We start from the raw sequence: 18,137 nt of genomic DNA, 5'->3' as shown, positions 1-18,137 counted from the left end.
ATAAAACTGAAAACCAGAAGCAGGAGGCTTAAATCCAAAGCCTGAAAACATTAGAGAACTCTTGAATTCAGGGAACATTAAGCAATAGGAGCCCATCTAATGCCTTCATACCTACACCGAAACCAAGCTTCACCCAAGGGCCAACAAGTTCCAAAACAAGACATACCACGCAAATTCTCCAGCAACACAGGAACAATCCCCTGAGCTTCAATATACAGGCAGCTCAAAATTATCCCAAAACCTTTGATGTCTTGTAACCCATTACGGGTTACTCCACTGCACTCCAGAGAGAAGAAACCCAGCTCCACCCACCAAAACTCCAACACAAGCCTCCCTAACCAGGAAACCTTGACAAGCCACTGATAGAACCCCACCCAAAGTGAGGAAGCTCCATAATAAAGAGAACTCCACAAATTACCAGAATATAAAAAGGCCACCCCAAACGCAGTAATATAACCAAGATGAAGAGACAGAGGAATACACAGCAGGTAAAGGAACAGGAGAGCTGCCCACCAAACCAAACAAAAGAGGAAGAAGTAGGGAATCTACCGGAGAAGGAATTCCGAATATTGATAGTGAAAATGATCCAAAATCTTGAAATCAAAATGGAATCACAGATAAATAGGCTAGAGACAAAGATTGAGAAGATGCAAGAAAGGTTTAACAAGGACCTAGAAGAAATAAAAAAGAGTCAAAATATAATGAATAATGCAATAAATGAGATCAGAAACACTCTGGAGGCAACAAATAGTAGAATAACGGAGGCAGAAGATAGGATTAGTGAAATAGAAGATAGAATGGTAGAAATAAATGAATCAGAGAGGAAACAAGAAAAACGAATTAAAAGAAATGAGGACAATCTCAGAGACCTCCAGGACAATATGAAACGCTCCAACATTCGAATTATAGGAGTCCCAGAAGAAGAAGACAGAAAGAAAGATCATGAGAAAATCCTTGAGGAGATAATAGTTGAAAACTTCCCTAAAATGGGGAAGGAAATAATCACCCAAGTCCAAGAAACACAGAGAGTTCCAAATAGGATTAACCCAAGGCGAAACACCCCAAGACACATATTAATCAAATTAACAAAGATCAAACACAAAGAACAAATATTAAAAGCAGCAAGGGAAAAACAACAAATAACACACAAGGGGATTCCCATAAGGATAACAGCTGATCTTTCAATAGAAACTCTTCAGGCCAGGAGAGAATGGCAAGACATACTTAAAGTGATGAAAGACAATAACCTACAGCCCAGATTACTGTACCCAGCAAGGATCTCATTCAAATACGAAGGAGAAATCAAAAGCTTTACAGACAAGCAAAAGCTGAGAGAATTCAGCACCACCAAACCAGCTCTCCAACAAATTCTAAAGGATATTCTCTAGAAAGGAAACTCGAAAAGGGTGTATAAACCCGAACCCAAAACAACAAAGGAAATGGTAACAGGATCATACTTATCAATAATCACCTTAAATGTAAATGGGTTGAACGTCCCAACCAAAAGACAAAGACTGACCGAATGGATACAAAAACAAGACCCCTCTATATGCTGCTTACAAGAGACCCACCTCAAAACAAGGGACACATACAGACTGAAAGTGAAGGGCTGGAAAAAGATATACCACGCAAATAGAGACCAAAAGAAAGCAGGAGTGGCAATACTCATATCCGATAAAATAGACTTTAAAACAAAGGCTGTGAAAAGAGACAAAGAAGGCCACTACATAATGATCAAAGGAACAATCCAAGAAGAAGATATAACAATTATAAATATATATGCACCCAATATAGGAGCACCGCAATATGTAAGACAAATGCTAACAAGTATGAAAGGGGAAATCAACAATAACACAATAATAGTGGGAGACTTTAATACCCCACTCACACCTATGGACAGATCAACTAAACAGAAAATTAACAAAGAAACGCAAACTTTAAATGATACATTAGATCAGTTAGACCTAATTGATATCTATAGGACATTTCACCCCAAAACAATGAATTTCACCTTTTTTTCAAGTGCTCATGGAACCTTCTCCAGGATAGATCACATCCTGGGCCATAAATCTAAACTTGATAAATTCAAAAAAATCGAAATCATTCCAAGCATCTTTTCTGACCATAATGCATTAAGATTAGATCTCAATTACAGGAGAAAAACTATTAAAAATTCCAACACATGGAGGTTGAACAACACACTTCTGAATAACCAACAGATCACAGAAGAAATCAAAAAAGAAATCAAAATATGCATAGAAACTAATGAAAATGAAAACACAACAACCCAAAACCTGTGGGACACTATAAAAGCAGTGCTAAGAGGAAAGTTCATAGCAATACAGGCATACCTCAAGAAACAAGAAAAAAGTCAAATAAACAACCTAACTCTACAACTAAAGCAACTAGATAAGGAAGAGTTGGAGAACCCCAGAGTGAGTAGAAGGAAAGAAATCTTAAAAATTAGGGCAGAAATAAATGCAAAAGAAACAAAAGAGACCATAGCAAAAATCAACAAAGCCAAAAGCTGGTTCTTTGAAAGGATAAATAAAATTGACAAACCATTAGCCAGACTCATCAAGAAGCAAAGAGAGAAAAGTCAAATCAATAAAATTAGAAATGAAAATGGAGAGATCACAACAGACAACACAGAAATACAAAGGATCATAAGAGACTACTATCAGCAGTTATATGCCAATAAAATGGACAACGTGGAAGAAATGGACAAATTCTTAGAAAAGTATAATTTTCCAAAACTGAACCAGGAAGAAATAGAAAATCTTAACAGACCCATCACAAGCACGGAAATTGAAACGGTAATCAGAAGTCTTCCAGCAAACAAAAGCCCAGGTCCAGACGGCTTCACAGCTGAATTCTACCAAAAATTTCGAGAAGAGCTAACACCTATCCTCCTCAAACTCTTCCAGAAAATTGCAGAGGAAGGTAAACTTCCAAACTCATTCTATGAGGCCACCATCACCTTAATACCAAAACCTGACAAAGATGTCACAAAAAAAGAAAACTACAGGCCAATATCACTGATGAACATAGATGCAAAAATCCTCAACAAAATTCTAGCAATCAGAATCCAACAACACATTAAAAAGATCATACACCATGACCAAGTTGGCTTTATCCCAGGGATGCAAGGATTCTTCAATATCCGCAAATCAATCAATGTAATTCACCACATTAACAAATTGAAAAATAAAAACCATATGATTATCTCAATAGATGCAGAGAAGGCCTTTGACAAAATTCAACATCCATTTATGATAAAAACTCTCCAGAAAGCAGGAATAGAAGGAACATACCTCAACATAATAAAAGCTATCTATGACAAACCCACAGCAAACATTATCCTCAATGGTGAAAAATTGAAAGCATTTCCCCTAAAGTCAGGAACAAGACAAGGGTGTCCACTTTCACCGCTACTATTCAACATAGTTCTGGAAGTTTTGGCCATAGCAATCAGAGCAGAAAAAGAAATAAAAGGAATCCAAATTGGAAAAGAAGAAGTAAAACTCTCACTGTTTGCAGATGACATGATCCTCTACATGGAAAACCCTAAAGACTCCACCAGAAAATTACTAGAGCTCATCAATGAATATAGTAAAGTTGCAGGATATAAAATCAACACACAGAAATCCCTTGCATTCCTATACACGAATAATGAGAAAGTAGAAAAAGAAATTAAGGAAACAATTCCATTTACCATTGCAACGAAAAGAATAAAATACTTAGGAATATATCTACCTAAAGAAACTAAAGACCTATATATAGAAAACTATAAAACACTGATGAAAGAAATCAAAGAGGACACTAATAGGTGGAGAAATATACCATGTTCATGGATCGGAAGAATCAATATAGTGAAAATGAGGATACTACCCAAAGCAATTTACAAATTCAATGCAATCCCTGTCAAGCTACCAGCCACATTTTTCACTGAACTAGAACAAATAATTTCAAGATTTGTATGGAAATACAAAAAACCTCGAATAGCCAAAGCAATCTTGAGAAAGAAGAATGGAATGGGAGGAATCAACTTGCCTGACTTCAGGCTCTACTACAAAGCCACAGTCATCAAGACAGTATGGTACTGGCACAAAGACAGACATATAGATCAATGGGACAAAATAGAAAGCCCAGAAATAAATCCACACACATATGGACACCTTATCTTCGACAAAGGAGGCAAGAATATACAATGGAGTAAAGACAATCTCTTTAACAAGTGGTGCTGGGAAAACTGGTCAACCACTTGTAAAAGAATGAAACTAGATCACTTTCTAACACCGTACACAAAAATAAACTCAAAATGGATTAAAGATCTAAATGTAAGATCAGAAACTATAAAACTCCTAGAGGAGAATATAGGCAAAACACTCTCAGAAATAAATCACAGCAGGATCCTCTATGATCCACCTCCAAGAATTCTGGAAATAAAAGCAAAAATAAACAAATGGGATCTAATTAAAATTAAAAGCTTCTGCACAACAAAGGAAAATATAAGCAAGGTGAAAAGACAGCCTTCTGAATGGGAGAAAATAATAGCAAATGAAGCAACTGACAAACAACTAATCTCAAAAATATACAAGCAACTTATGCAGCTCAACTCCAGAAAAATAAACGACCCAATCAAAAAATGGGCCAAAGAACTAAATAGACATTTCTCCAAAGAAGACATACGGATGGCTAACAAACACATGAAAAGATGCTCAACATCACTCATTATTAGAGAAATGCAAATCAAAACCACAATGAGGTACCACTTCACACCAGTCAGAATGGCTGCGATCCAAAAATCTGCAAGCAATCAATGCTGGAGAGGGTGTGGAGAAAAGGGAACCCTCCTACACTGTTGGTGGGAATGCAAACTAGTACAGCCACTATGGAGAACAGTGTGGAGATTCCTTAAAAAATTGCAAATAGAACTACCTTATGACCCAGCAATCCCACTTCTGGGCATACACACCGAGGAAACCAGAATTGAAAGAGACACATGTACCCCAATGTTCATCGCAGCACTGTTTATAATAGCCAGGACATGGAAACAACCTAGATGTCCATCAGCAGATGAATGGATAAGCAAGCTGTGGTACATATACACAATGGAGTATTACTCAGCCGTTAAAAAGAATTCATTTGAATCAGTTCTGATGAGATGGATGAAACTGGAGCCAATTATACAGAGTGAAGTAAGCCAGAAAGAAAAACACCAATACAGTATATTAACACATATATATGGAATTTAGGAAGATGGCAATGACGACCCTGTATGCAAGACAGGAAAAAAGACACAGATGGGTATAACGGACTTTTGGACTCAGAGGGAGAGGGAGAGGGTGGGATGATTTGGGAGAATGGGAATTCTAACATGTATACTATCATGTAAGAATTGAATCGCCAGTCCATGTCTGACGCAGGATGCAGCATGCTTGGGGCGGGTGCATGGGGATGACCCAGAGAGATGTTGTGGGGAGGGAGGTGGGAGCGGGGGTCATGTTTGGGAACGTATGTAAGAATTAAAGATTTTAAAATTAAAAAAATAAATAAATTAAAAAAAAAAAGAACCTAAGCTTCATTAAGTCCTGAGACTAGGTGTGTGACCTCAGTTAAAAGAGGGTGCATACAAGTCCCAATCTGAGTTGCATGACTTCAGAAGCAAATTTCTCCTGCTGTAGCTACTCATCATTCCACTTCATAGGAGAATTCCTTCTTTGGCAACCCTTTCCCCTCAAGTAGCAATTATCAAAAGTGGTGAGCAGGGTTAGAAATTCAACCAGGGATGTGAAGGGCTTGATCTGAGCACAAAAGCATGGAACATCTCACGCTCCTTGGCTCCTCTGAGTTTATTGGCCTCTCGTGAGAGAGGAAGAAATAGACTGAGCAGATTTTGTGGTCTCTGACACAAGATCCAAATTTGTTTTTAAGAGGGGAGAAAATAGGATGATTTTGTCATGAGCAAAGAATGCTGGAAATCTTCAGGTACACAAATGGCTACACAAAAATTCTTGTGTATTATGGTTTTACATTTTGAGTTAAGATCAGAATTCCTCCTCAGAGGACTGACATGATCTTCATCCCACTGTTCCACACAAAAAGCTTTTCAGCGGAGAGCAGTTGTATGGGCAAAGCATGAAGTAGCTGAAGCTGAGATGCTGTGACATTCTTGAGATGTTTCTTACCCCATTGCCTCCTTTCTTTAAAGGAATTAGGAGCCCCTTTTCTCTGTCAATGACTAGATAAGTCATTTTGTCTGGAAGCACCATCTTTCCCCTCACTCTGCCCCAGTACAAATATAAAAGAGAAGAGGAAGGGCTTCCCTGGTGGTCCAATGGTTGGGAATCTCCCTTGCAATGCAGGGGACACTGGTTCTATCCCTGATCTAGGAAGATCTCACATGCCACAGGGCAGCTAAGACCAAGAGCCAGCAGCTACTGACGCTTGCACACCTAGAGCCCATACTCGACATGAGAAGCCACTGAAATGAGAAGCCTGTACACTGCAACTAGGGGAAGCCTGTGCACAGACCTGAAGACCCAGCACAGCCAAAAGCAAACAAGCAAATACATTTTTAGAAAAGAGAAAAGAGGGAGAAGGGGTGAGAGGAAGCAGTGGGGATAGGCTGCCCCAGGAAAACACACATGGTTAGTCTCTGCCTCCTGGCCCTGATGTGAGTTGAAGGACCCAAGGGAAGCCAGGCCCAGCTGGCCCCTCCTCTGGCCTCTCAAGAAGCTCCCAGAAACCTTAAAAATCTTCAGGTCTTGGTTATTTTGGAGGCAATGTTTTTGAAGGCCGTAGCAATGCAGATACTCAAATTGAACCTGATTGGGAAGCCATCCAAGTAGTTTCCACACCTATCTTCTACTGCAAGAGATCTTCTTGAGTCAGGAAAAGGCGTGCACAGCTACTGTCCTAGCTGCCCTGGAAGCCTCAGCCCATCTCCCCAGTCATCTTGTTGGGCTCCATGGGCTGGGGAATCTTCATATTATAAGTTGAGGAATGGAATATTACCTGCCATATTGGTAAACAAAGGATGTCACGGTCATCAGCTATTGCAGCCGTAGTCTTTGGTGAGCTGATGAGTCCTGAGGGAACTCAGGGAGGAAATACCACCTGCCATTTAGCAGGCATCAGACTTCAGCTACTCCCCACGGTGAGCCCTGAGGAAACTTAGGATGTAAGAACACAGGATACTGGCCCCAGACAGCTTAGGTGCATATTAAAGGAATGATTTCAGTGAGCTCAGACTCTTGCATCTTTCCATATATAGAAAAGTACAAAATTTCTTAATTGACATATCTGGTTTTCTTCAATTAGTAGTACAGTAAGTCCCCAATTTACAAACAATTTCCATTCCAAGAGCACGTTCATAATTACAACAAAGGTAGTCTAGGTAACCAACTAACAGAATCAGCTGTATAGTACTGTATTATAATAGCTTTATAATACTTTTCACACAAATAATACATAAAGAACAAATGTGAAAAATAAATAGAATGTGTTTAATCTTACAATACAGTACCTTGAAAAGTACAATAATACAGTACAACAGCTAGCATACAGGGGCACACTTACATCTTCGAAAGTTCATTAATTGAAGGTCCATTTATTCTAGCCTTCAAGCTCTAGTCATACTACCTTTTAGTTTCATTTCAAAAACCCGAGGGATTATAAGCATTTCAGAGGAATTGTGAGTACATGTTCTGGAAAAGCAAAAGCCTAAGTAAAAATTAGTTCCAAATATGATCTTCCTTCACTATCATGATTATCCAGAGTTATTTATTGGAATGCAGAGCTACAGAAGATAAGCCAAGACTCTCAATTCTTGAAAATCTAAGTTAAAAAAAAGTTGTAATCCCCAGAGCGGATAGCTTCAAAGTTCAAACAAGTGTGCTACAATGTCAAAATTTGTCAACAAAAATGATCAGATATGCTCTAATCCTCATATTAAGAAAGAACAATACAATGAAAGTCACAATGGAAACAAGACTATTTCAAGAAAGTAATTTGAATGCAGTATAAGTGTTAAATTCTTATTGTTCAAATTCAAGGTCTATGAAATGAGCAGCTATTCAAAGGCTATTAAAATATTTATTGATATTGCCTTAGACTGCCTTGCGTATAGGTTTATCCAGGATTTTTAAAGATTTTTTTCTCATGGGTACAGAGTGAGGCAGCAGATAAGAAGGAAGGAAATAAATTGATTGCACTGAGAATTAAGAGATTAAGGATCAAAGTGTTGACATTTTCTCTGTTTTTAACCAGATACCTGATACTCACAAATTCAACAATTATTTACTTCAGCTTCCTTCTCTAAAATGAGTTTAAAATGCTTACTTTATTTTGTTCATAGGGTGCAAGCTTTCTCTGTAAAGTAAGACTTCTCTTCTCTCAAGATAGTAATAACATTTTCCTCCCAAACATACTCTGTTTTAGACAACCTGTCTTCAACAAACACAAGTGCTTTCTAACCTACTCTTTTCTTTTCCTTTTCTTTGCAAAACAATAGACAGGAACATTTAATTTTGAACTGAAAAGAAAAGCTCATCAAGTTGAGTTTTCAGAACATGATGCATTTGGTGGCTGTAAACATTGAGGGAACCGTGGCCTTCCACATTGGACGGAGGTCATTCTTTCCAGCCACGGCCACATCCAAGTGAATTTCACCACTCTCTCCACACACGGATTGAAATACAGTGTTGTGAACCTCAAATCCGCTTCAGAAACACCCAGTGTCCTCATTCCAAAGGTCAGCCAATTCTCCTGCTTTTTCCTGAAATCACAAATGGGATGGTACTTGACTTAACTTTTTAATGTATTCAACTGGCCACAAAGTTCACTCAGGTTTTCTGTACCTTATGGGAAAATCTGAGCAAACTTTTTGGCCAACCCACTATTTTCAAACAAATGTTTCTCTCTCCCCTCTTTCTTTCAGAGTCAATTTCCTCCCTTCTGCTAATATCTAGGAAAAATGAAAGCATCACCATCCAGACTTGTAAATGAACATTCATAGCAGACTTACTCAGAAAAGTCCCACACTGGTAATAACCCACTGTCTACACGATGGGGTATTACTCAGCCATTAAAAAGAATACATTTGAATCAGTTCTAATGAGGTGGACGAAACTGGAGCTGATTATACAGAGTGAAGTAAGCCAGAAAGAAAAACACCAATACAGTATACTAACGCATATATATAGAATTTAGAAAGATGGTAATGATAACCCTGTATGCGAGACAGCAAAAGAGACACAGATGTATAGAACAGTCTTTTGGACTCTGTGAGGGAGGGAGAGGGTGGGATGATTTGGGAGAATGGCGTTGAAACATTTATAATATCATATAAGAAATGAATCACCAGTCTAGGTTTGAAGCAGGATACGGGATGCTTGGGGCTGGTGCGCTGGGATAACCCAGAGGGATGGGATGGGGAGGAAGGTGGGAGGGGGGTTCAGGATTGGGAACACGTGTATATTGGGATTCATGTTGATGTATGGCAAAACCAATACAATATTGTAAACTAAAATAATAATAATAATAAATTAAAAAAACAAGTGAATGAATAATCAAAATGAAATATAGCCATTCAAAAGGATACAATTCAAGGGACTTCCCTGGTGGAGCAGTGGCTAAGTCTGTCCTCCCCATGGAGAGGGCCCAGGTTCAGTCCTTGGTCGGGGAACTAGACCCTACATGCCACAACTAAGAGTTTGCCTGGCACAACTAAAGACCCTGCAGGCTGCAGCTAAGACCTGGTACAGCCAAATAAATATTAAATATTTTAAAAAAAGATAGATCCAGCATCACAGGTGGATCTTAAAAACGTTATGCTGAATGAAAGAAGGCAGAAACAGGAGAGCACATGGTGCATGATTCCATGTATACAGAGCTCTAGAAAACAAAACTGTCAATTGATAGCAGCAGAAAGCAGCTTGGGGGTAAGTACAGCTGGAAGAGAGGTAAACTATCTGGGGAAAGCCTCAAGAAAACACTTTGAGGCTGATACAAATGTTCTGTAGCTGAACTGTGATGGTTTCACAGGGCACGTATATTTGTCGAAACCTATCAAAACGTCCAACACTTTGGCCACCTGATGCAAAGAACCAACTCATTGGACAAGACCCTGATGCTGGGAAAGATTGAAAGCAGGAGGAGAAGGGGACGACAGAGGATGAGATGGTTGGATGGCATCACCGACTCAATGGACATGAGTTTGAGTAAACTCCAGGAGTTGATGATGGACAGGGAGGCCTGGTGTGCTACAGTCCATGGGGTCACAAAGAGCTGGACACAACTGAGTGACTGAACTGACTGATCAAATTGTATACTTAAAAACAGATGTATTTCAATTGTATGTAAAGTATACCTTATGAAGTTGTTTTTAAAGTTAGCCTATTGTATTTGCTAAATATATACAGTAAACAATATCAAGTTTTAGTTTATATTTTGGACTTTCAGGAAGGAAGGGAGAGAATAGAGAAAGGCAGGGGATTAAAAAACGACAGAAATCAGATCGATATCAGGCAGTTTTAAAATTGTGAAATGAGGAGGATAGTTATTTGTTTATTTTTATTTGAAGGATTTTTTGTGTAATGAGAAATAGAAAACAATTTCAATTTTTTTTTCTGTTAGAATTTTCTTTCTTCTGGGTAATATTATGTACCAATTTCATTTAATAAGCATTAATGCAGATTTTCATATAAATACATACATTTGGGAAACAACATTTCTTTGCCAGTTTCCTATGTAGAAATTAGGTAATAATAGACCTAAAAAGTTATGTAGTTACTTTAATTTCCATGCCAAAAGATCAGAATCTCTAACAGTCGATAAGCTTTTCTAATCTCATCAGTAGTTAGTCTTATGGAATGTAATCTTTGGCACCAGAAAACCACTTTATTCCACTGATAATTAGATAATGTGGTCATGTCCTTAGAAAGCACCAATATTAAATCACACATCACAAAAAGTGGAATTGGAAATTATGATTTTCCCTAACAACATGCCTATTTTTTCCTATTATCCACTCCCCCACTTTTCCCCCAAGCTGACTAATTCTCTATCTAGTGTCCAATGTTTTCAAGGCATTTAATTAGCCTGAGTACCTAAAAGTCTTCAAAGCCTTGTTTTTCTATTGATTCTAAAATAATATGGTATTTTGGGGATGGTAACAAAGACAGCATAGCACCTTTTGTTTTTCAAAAAATAGAAAATGAAAAAAATTACATTTTCATTAGCTAGCTTCAGGAAGTTTCACTCAAATAAAAGAAACCAGTCTTGCTAGAAGCACAGAAGAAAGTTCACTAACTTACTTCCAAGGAGTTATTTAATGAATGAATTGAATGAATAAATAGATGAAATAGGAGAAATCATGGCAATTATCAGCAACAAAGAGGTTTGAGTAAACACAGTCATAGTCAACTCAGAGGGATTTATTCAGGAACAAATGTCATCACCTCTTCCAGGAACTGTGCAGCATTACCTGTTGGCACTGCTGATGAGGACCACAGGAGCCACACTCTGGACTGCAGGCAGCCTGTTCAGTTAGTATATAAAGAGAGTTGGCTAAGGTAACAGAGGTGCTACCAGTGAATGATCTTGCTGGCATGAAAGTGGCAAGGGTAAAACCCAGGAATCTGCTTCACTCACAGCTACATGTTGGAAGGCCATTCCTAGGAAGCCTATCTCATAAGACCTCACCCCTCTGGGTCCCTGAGGACATGGTGGCTAGATTCTGGGTGTTATCCTTGATTTTAGTAGGACTAATACTGAAACTGAGCAGGACTCTGTGGGGCTCCTGGGCTTGGGAGACTTGTCTGTGTCCCCTGTTTTTTGTTTGTATGAACTGAGGCTTCATTCAGCCTTCATGGGGTTTCTCTGATGGTAAAGAGTCTACGTGCAATGATTCTACCCTAATACCTGCAAAGAATCTACCCTAGTTTGATCCCTGGGTGGGGAAGATCCCCTGGAGAAGGGGATGGCAACACATTCTAGTATTCTTGCCTCAAGAAGTTCATGGATAGAGGAGGCTGGTGGGCTACCGTCCTTGTGGTTGCAAAGAGTAGGACGCAACTGAGTGACTAACAGAGACAGCCTCCATGACCTTCCTGGAGTTTCAAGGGGCAGGTGCAAATAGCTGCTAGCCAGGGAAGGGAGGGTTGAGGAGACTAAGAAGAGCAGCCAAGACACAAGAGTGCAGACTTGCGGCAGGGCCTGGGTTCCTATTCAAGGGACACACACACAATATCTTCCAGCTTTTAAGGGAACTAAAACCCCCAACAAATGGAAGATGTTAACTACTTAGCAGTCAACAAAGGAGTCCGAAACGCAGCACTTGGATGCAATCTCAGAAACGACAGAATGATCTCTGTTCTTTCCCAAGGCAAACCATTCAGTATCACAGTAATCCAAGTCTATGCCTGGAGCAGTAATGCTGAAGAAGCTGAAGTTGGACGGTTCTAAGATGACCTATAAGACCTTCTAGAATTAACACCCAAAAAGGATGGCATTTTCATTATAAACGACTGGAATGCAAAAGTAGGAAGGCAAGAGATTCCTGGAGTAATAGGCAAATTTGGCCTTGGAGTACAGAATGAAGCAGGGCAAAGGCTAATAGAGTTTTGCCAAGAGAACACACTGGTCAGAGCACACAACCTTTTCCAACAACACAAGAGAAGACTCTACACATGGACATCACCAGACGGTCAATATTTAAATCAGATTGATTATATTCTTTGCAGCCAAAGATGGAGAAGGTCTATGCAGTCAGCAAATACAAGACCAGGAGCTGACTGTGGCTCAGATCATGAACTCCTGATTGCCAAATTCAGACTTAAATTGAAGAAAGTAGGGAAAACCACTAGACCATTCAGGTATGACCTAAATCAAATCCCTTATGATTATACAGTAGAAGTGAGAAATAGATTTAAGGGACTAGATCTGATAGACAGAGTGCCTGAAGAACTATGGACGGAGGTTCATGACATTGTGCAGGAGACAAGGATCAAGACCATCCCCAAGAAAAAGAAATGCAAAAAGGCAAAATGGTTGTCTGAGGAGGCTGTGAAAAGAAGAGAAGAGAAAGGCAAAGGAGAAAAGGAAAGATATACTTATCTGAATACAGAATTTCAAAGAATAGCAAGGAGAGATAAGAAAGCCTCCTCAGTGATGAATGCAAAGAAATAGAGGAAAACAATAGAATGGGAAAGACTAGAGATCTCCTCAAGAAAATTAGAGATATCAAGGGAACATTTCATGCAAAGATGGGCTCAATAAAGGACATAAATGGTATGGACCTAACAGAAGCAGAAGATATTAAGAAGTGGCAAGAATACACAGAAGAACTATACAAAAAGGATCTTTATGACCCAGAAAACTATGATGGCATGATCAGTCACCTAGACCCATACATCCTGGAATGCGAAGTCAAGTGGGTCTTAGCATCACTACGAACAAAGCTAGTGGAGGTGATGGAATTCCAGTTGAGTTATTTCAAATCCTAAAAGATGATGCTGTGAAAGTGTTGCACTCAATATGCCAGCAAATTTGGAAAACTCAGCAGTGGCCACAGGACTGGAAAAGTTCAGTTTTCATTCCAATCCCAAAGAGAGGAAATGCCAAAGAATGTTCAAAGTACCACACAATTGCACTCATCTCATACGCTAGCAAAGTATTGCTGAAAATTCCCCAAGCCAGGCTTCAACAGTATGTGAACCATGAACTACCTGACGTTCAAGCTGGATTTAGAAAAGGCAGAGGAACTAGAGATCAAACTGATGCACTGGAAAAGACCCTGATGCTGGGAAAGGTTGAAGGCGGGAGGAGAAGGGGACAACAGAGAATGAGATGGTTGGATGGCATCACTGACTCGATGGACATGAGTGAGTAATCTCTGGGAGTTGGTGATGGACAGGGAGGCCTGGCGTGCTGCAGTCCATGGGGTCAAAAAGTGTCGGACATGACTGAGTGACTGAATTGAACTGAGCTACTTAATGAAGCTTACTTTATTCCGGAGAAGGTTAGAGTTTAATAACTTCAAGAACAACAGAAATTCATCAGAACCCAGGTGTCCCACATTGTAGGCAGATTCTTTTACCATCTGAGCCACCAGTGAAGCCCAACAGGATATCACCTGAGGCCAAATTAAAGGATCAGGACCTGCATATACCAGGATTCTTATCAGCAACCCCAGCTCTTGAACCATTGCTATAAAACTCCTCACCAAATCCCCCCAGGTCTGGACACATATTTTTGAGGTCACAGCTTGCTGTTTCCCTCTTTGTCTGGCAAAGCAACAATGCTATTTTTTTCTACTTCACCCAGATCTCTGTCTTTGATTCCGATTCAGCACTAGTGCACAGAGGCTGAGTTTTCAGCATCAGTGGTCGTTCCCCCTGTCCCCTCTGCCTCTGTCTTATCCTTTTATCCCCAGGGTCACAGGAATGGCACTGAGTTAGCTTTTCTACTTCCAGTCTTGCCTGATAACCTGTCTTTTCACTGTAGTCAGTGATTTATCTGCAATGCACACCTCCTCCTGCTATTTCCTCCTTGCAATCCTGCAAAATTCTTTGGTGTCTGCCTTCTCTCTCCAGCCCTGTCCCCATTCCCTACATCTCTGCTCTTATCTTTTGCCACCCTCGACACAAGCTTCCCAAAGCCTAAAACTGACTAACCATCACTCTCACAGAACTCTGTTCTCTGGCTGGAGGCCTCAAAGGCAAGGCAGTGACAGTGACCCCAGAATGTTTGGTGGAACTCTGGCAAGAGAATATTTTTGAAGTGCCCTTGGTGATTCTAATGCAGCCAGAGTTGCAAAACATGGTAACTTAAACCCTTTGTTTCAGAGATTAAAAAAAAAAAATCAGGGAAGTTATCAGATTCATCCAGGGTCACATATCACAGGACTCTCTTAACATTATTATTATTATTATTTTGGAGTCAAAATTACCTATTTCAAAATTTCCCTTTGAATTTCACTCTGTAGAATCTATAGACATGTTTGCAATTTGATGTAATGTTCTTTTGAATTGGACACTGAGACGTTGTAGCCCCGTGTTCCGGGAAACAAACTCACTCAGAAGGACAATGCAGATTAGTGGAGTGCAGTTTGTTACACCAGCTGGCCCAAGGCAGAGTCTCCACTTAGCCAAGGACCCCGACAAGTTTCTGTGAAAATCTTATATACCCTAAGTGTACTTGCTCAAACTCACCTCCCAGAATTCTCTGAAACTAGGCTGAACAAAGGAAAAGAAAGATACAATCAAAGTTAACCCGTGATTCATAAGCCTTAAGCCTAGGTAGTTAACAAGTGGACAATTATCAATGGGCCTGTGGTCATACCCCAATAAACATAATAGAATTTATGATTCTATTTGGTTACACAGATAATTAGGGTATTCTTTTAAGTGACAGTCTAGGTACGAGCTCTGGGGCTCTTCCATCGGGGGGGTCTGGTTTTCCAGTTGGTATGTCGTTTCCGTAGATACAGGGCGCACAGCTCAAAGCCCACAGGGCACACAGCTCAAAATCCAAGATGGATTCCTGCTTTCAAGGAGCCTGTTCTGTCTGTTTCCTCCTTCAAGATGGGGAAAACATCTCTTCACTCTCTCTTATTCAGAATGAGACTTCTGTCAGCTACTTCAAGTTGTCCTTTTGAAATCCATTTACTCAAAATTTTTACAGGAAAACTTACTTTAGGGGAAGGTAAGGTGGGGATCAAAAATACCTTAGTACGTAGGAACAGTAATGTTCCTTATTTCAAATGTGCTATTTGGAGCAAAAGAAAATTTTGTATGTAGCTTTTAAGAAAATGTTTTGTTAAAGCCTTTGCAGCTCAATTTAACTAGTCTGGGTTTGTTTCTGGTCTTTTGTTTTTAAACTGCAAACAGACTTTGAGTTTCTTTCTGTTTCTCCATCATGCCTCATAACCGTCAACAATTCAGTTGGTAAGTTTTAGCCACAGAGCTGCTCATCTGTTGTGTTAATGATTTATACCACGTGCTGTCCCAGATTAGAGGGTGTGACGTTTGACTCTTCACTGGAATCACTGCATAATGGCAAGGCCGGTTTTCTGCCTTCCTCAGACACAACGCAGCTAAGACAGCAGCCAAAGAGACAGACCTGTAATTGAAGACTCCAAAAAGTGAGCTGCCACCTCTCCCTGAAAAGTTATCACTCTGAAGACATCATCAAAGGTCCTAGCCAGAGTACTCTACTTCAATAAACTAAATCACTCCAAGATCAAGTGGACCGGTAAGACATCAAGGTATAAGTAGCTTCATTCCCTCTGGCTTAGGTTTTCAATTTATAAAAACCTCGTGATTCTTTTCTCCTTTGGAACAATTCTATTTTAAGGATGTAAATCTAACTGTACTTACAAAACTGAAAAAAATGTTCAGGCTAACTATACACAGCGACAGTTTATACGATTAATGCAGTAAGTTTTCATAGCTTATTTTTGGTGTGTGTGGGGGTTTGTGCGTGTGTATTTTGCTGCCCTCTACTGGCAATAGAAGGAATGATTGGCAACACAACTTTGTAAAGCAACAAAACCTCAACCAAAAAATAAAAAGGAAAAACGAATTATATGCAGCTCCTTCTCAACTGAAAGTCTCTTTATGATGGAAATGAAATAATCATCTGGTAAAGCTCTAAGAACCAGGATGAAAATACAGTTGATCTAAATGGAACTAATGAAATGAAATACAGATAAAATGCCTGAAGGTGATTAGCCCCAAGGTTTTGCTGCTTGTCCTTGTTCAGCGGCTGTCTTATCCAACGTTTGCGACCCCATGGACAGCAGCACACCAGGCTCTCCTGTCCTCCACCACATCCTGGAGTTTGCTCAAATCCCTGTCCCATGAATCAGTGATCTAACCATCTAGCCTCTGACATCCCTTCTCCTTTTGCCGTCAGTGATTTCCTGCACCAGGGTCTTTTCCAGTGAGTGAGCTCTTCCCTTGAGGTGGCCAAAGTATTGGACCTTTAGCATCAGTCCTTCCAAAGAATATTCAAGGTTGATTTCCTTAGGATTGACTACTTTGATCCCTTTGCAGTCCACGGGATTTTAGAGTCTTCTCCAGCACCACAAGTCAAAAGCATCAATTCTTCAGTGTTCAGCCTTCTTTGTGGTCCAACTCTCACATCTGTACATGACAACTGGAAAAATCATAGCTTTGACTATAGGGACCTTTGTTGGCAAAGTGATATCTCTGCTTTTTAATAAGCTATGTGGGTTTGTCATAGCTTTCCTTGCAAGGAGCAAGTGTCTTTTAACTTCAAATTGCCAACATTCCTTTGATCAGAGACAAAAAGCAAGGGAATCCCAGAAAAACATCTACTTCTGCTTCATTTAGTACATGAAAGCCTTTGACTGTGTGGGTCAAAAACAAACTGTGAAAAATTCTTAAAGAGATGGGAATACAGACCACCTTACCTGTGTGGTGAGAAACCTGTATGTAGATCAAGAAGCAATAGTTAGAATCGGACTTGGAACCACTGACTTGTTCAAAATTGGGAAAGGAGTGTGTCAAGGCTGTATATTGTCACCCTGCTTATTTAACTTCTAGGCAGAGTGCATCGTGCAAAATACGTTGGATAAATCAAAAGCTGGAATCAATATTTCTGGGAGAAATATCAACAACCTCAGATATGCAGATGGTTCCACTCTAATGGGAGAAAGTGAAGAGAAACTAAGGAGCCTCTTGATGAAGGTGAAAGATTAGAGTGAAAAAACTGACTTGAAACAATATGATAAAAAACTAAGATTATGGCATCTGTTCCCATCATTTCACGGCCAATAGAAAAGAGTTAAGTGGAGCAGTTTCAGATTTTATATTCTTGGGCTTCAAAATCACTGTACACAGTGACTGTAGCCACAAAATTAAAAAAAAAATGCTTGCTCTTGGAAGGAAAGCTATGACAAAGCTAGACAGTGTATTCAAAGGCAAAGATGACACTTTGCTGACAAAGGTCTGTAGAGTCAAAGCTATGGTTTTTCCAATAGTCATGTACGTATGGATGTAAGAGCTGGGCCATAAAGAATTGATGCTTTCGAACTGTGGCGCTGGAGAAAACTCTTTAAATTCCCTTGGACTGCAAGGAGTTCAAACCAATCAATCCTAAAGGAA

This window comes from Ovis canadensis, chromosome 20, assembly GCF_042477335.2.
Source record: "Ovis canadensis isolate MfBH-ARS-UI-01 breed Bighorn chromosome 20, ARS-UI_OviCan_v2, whole genome shotgun sequence".
Lineage (NCBI taxonomy): Eukaryota > Metazoa > Chordata > Mammalia > Artiodactyla > Bovidae > Ovis > Ovis canadensis.
Note: the sequence above shows the minus strand (reverse complement) of the source record.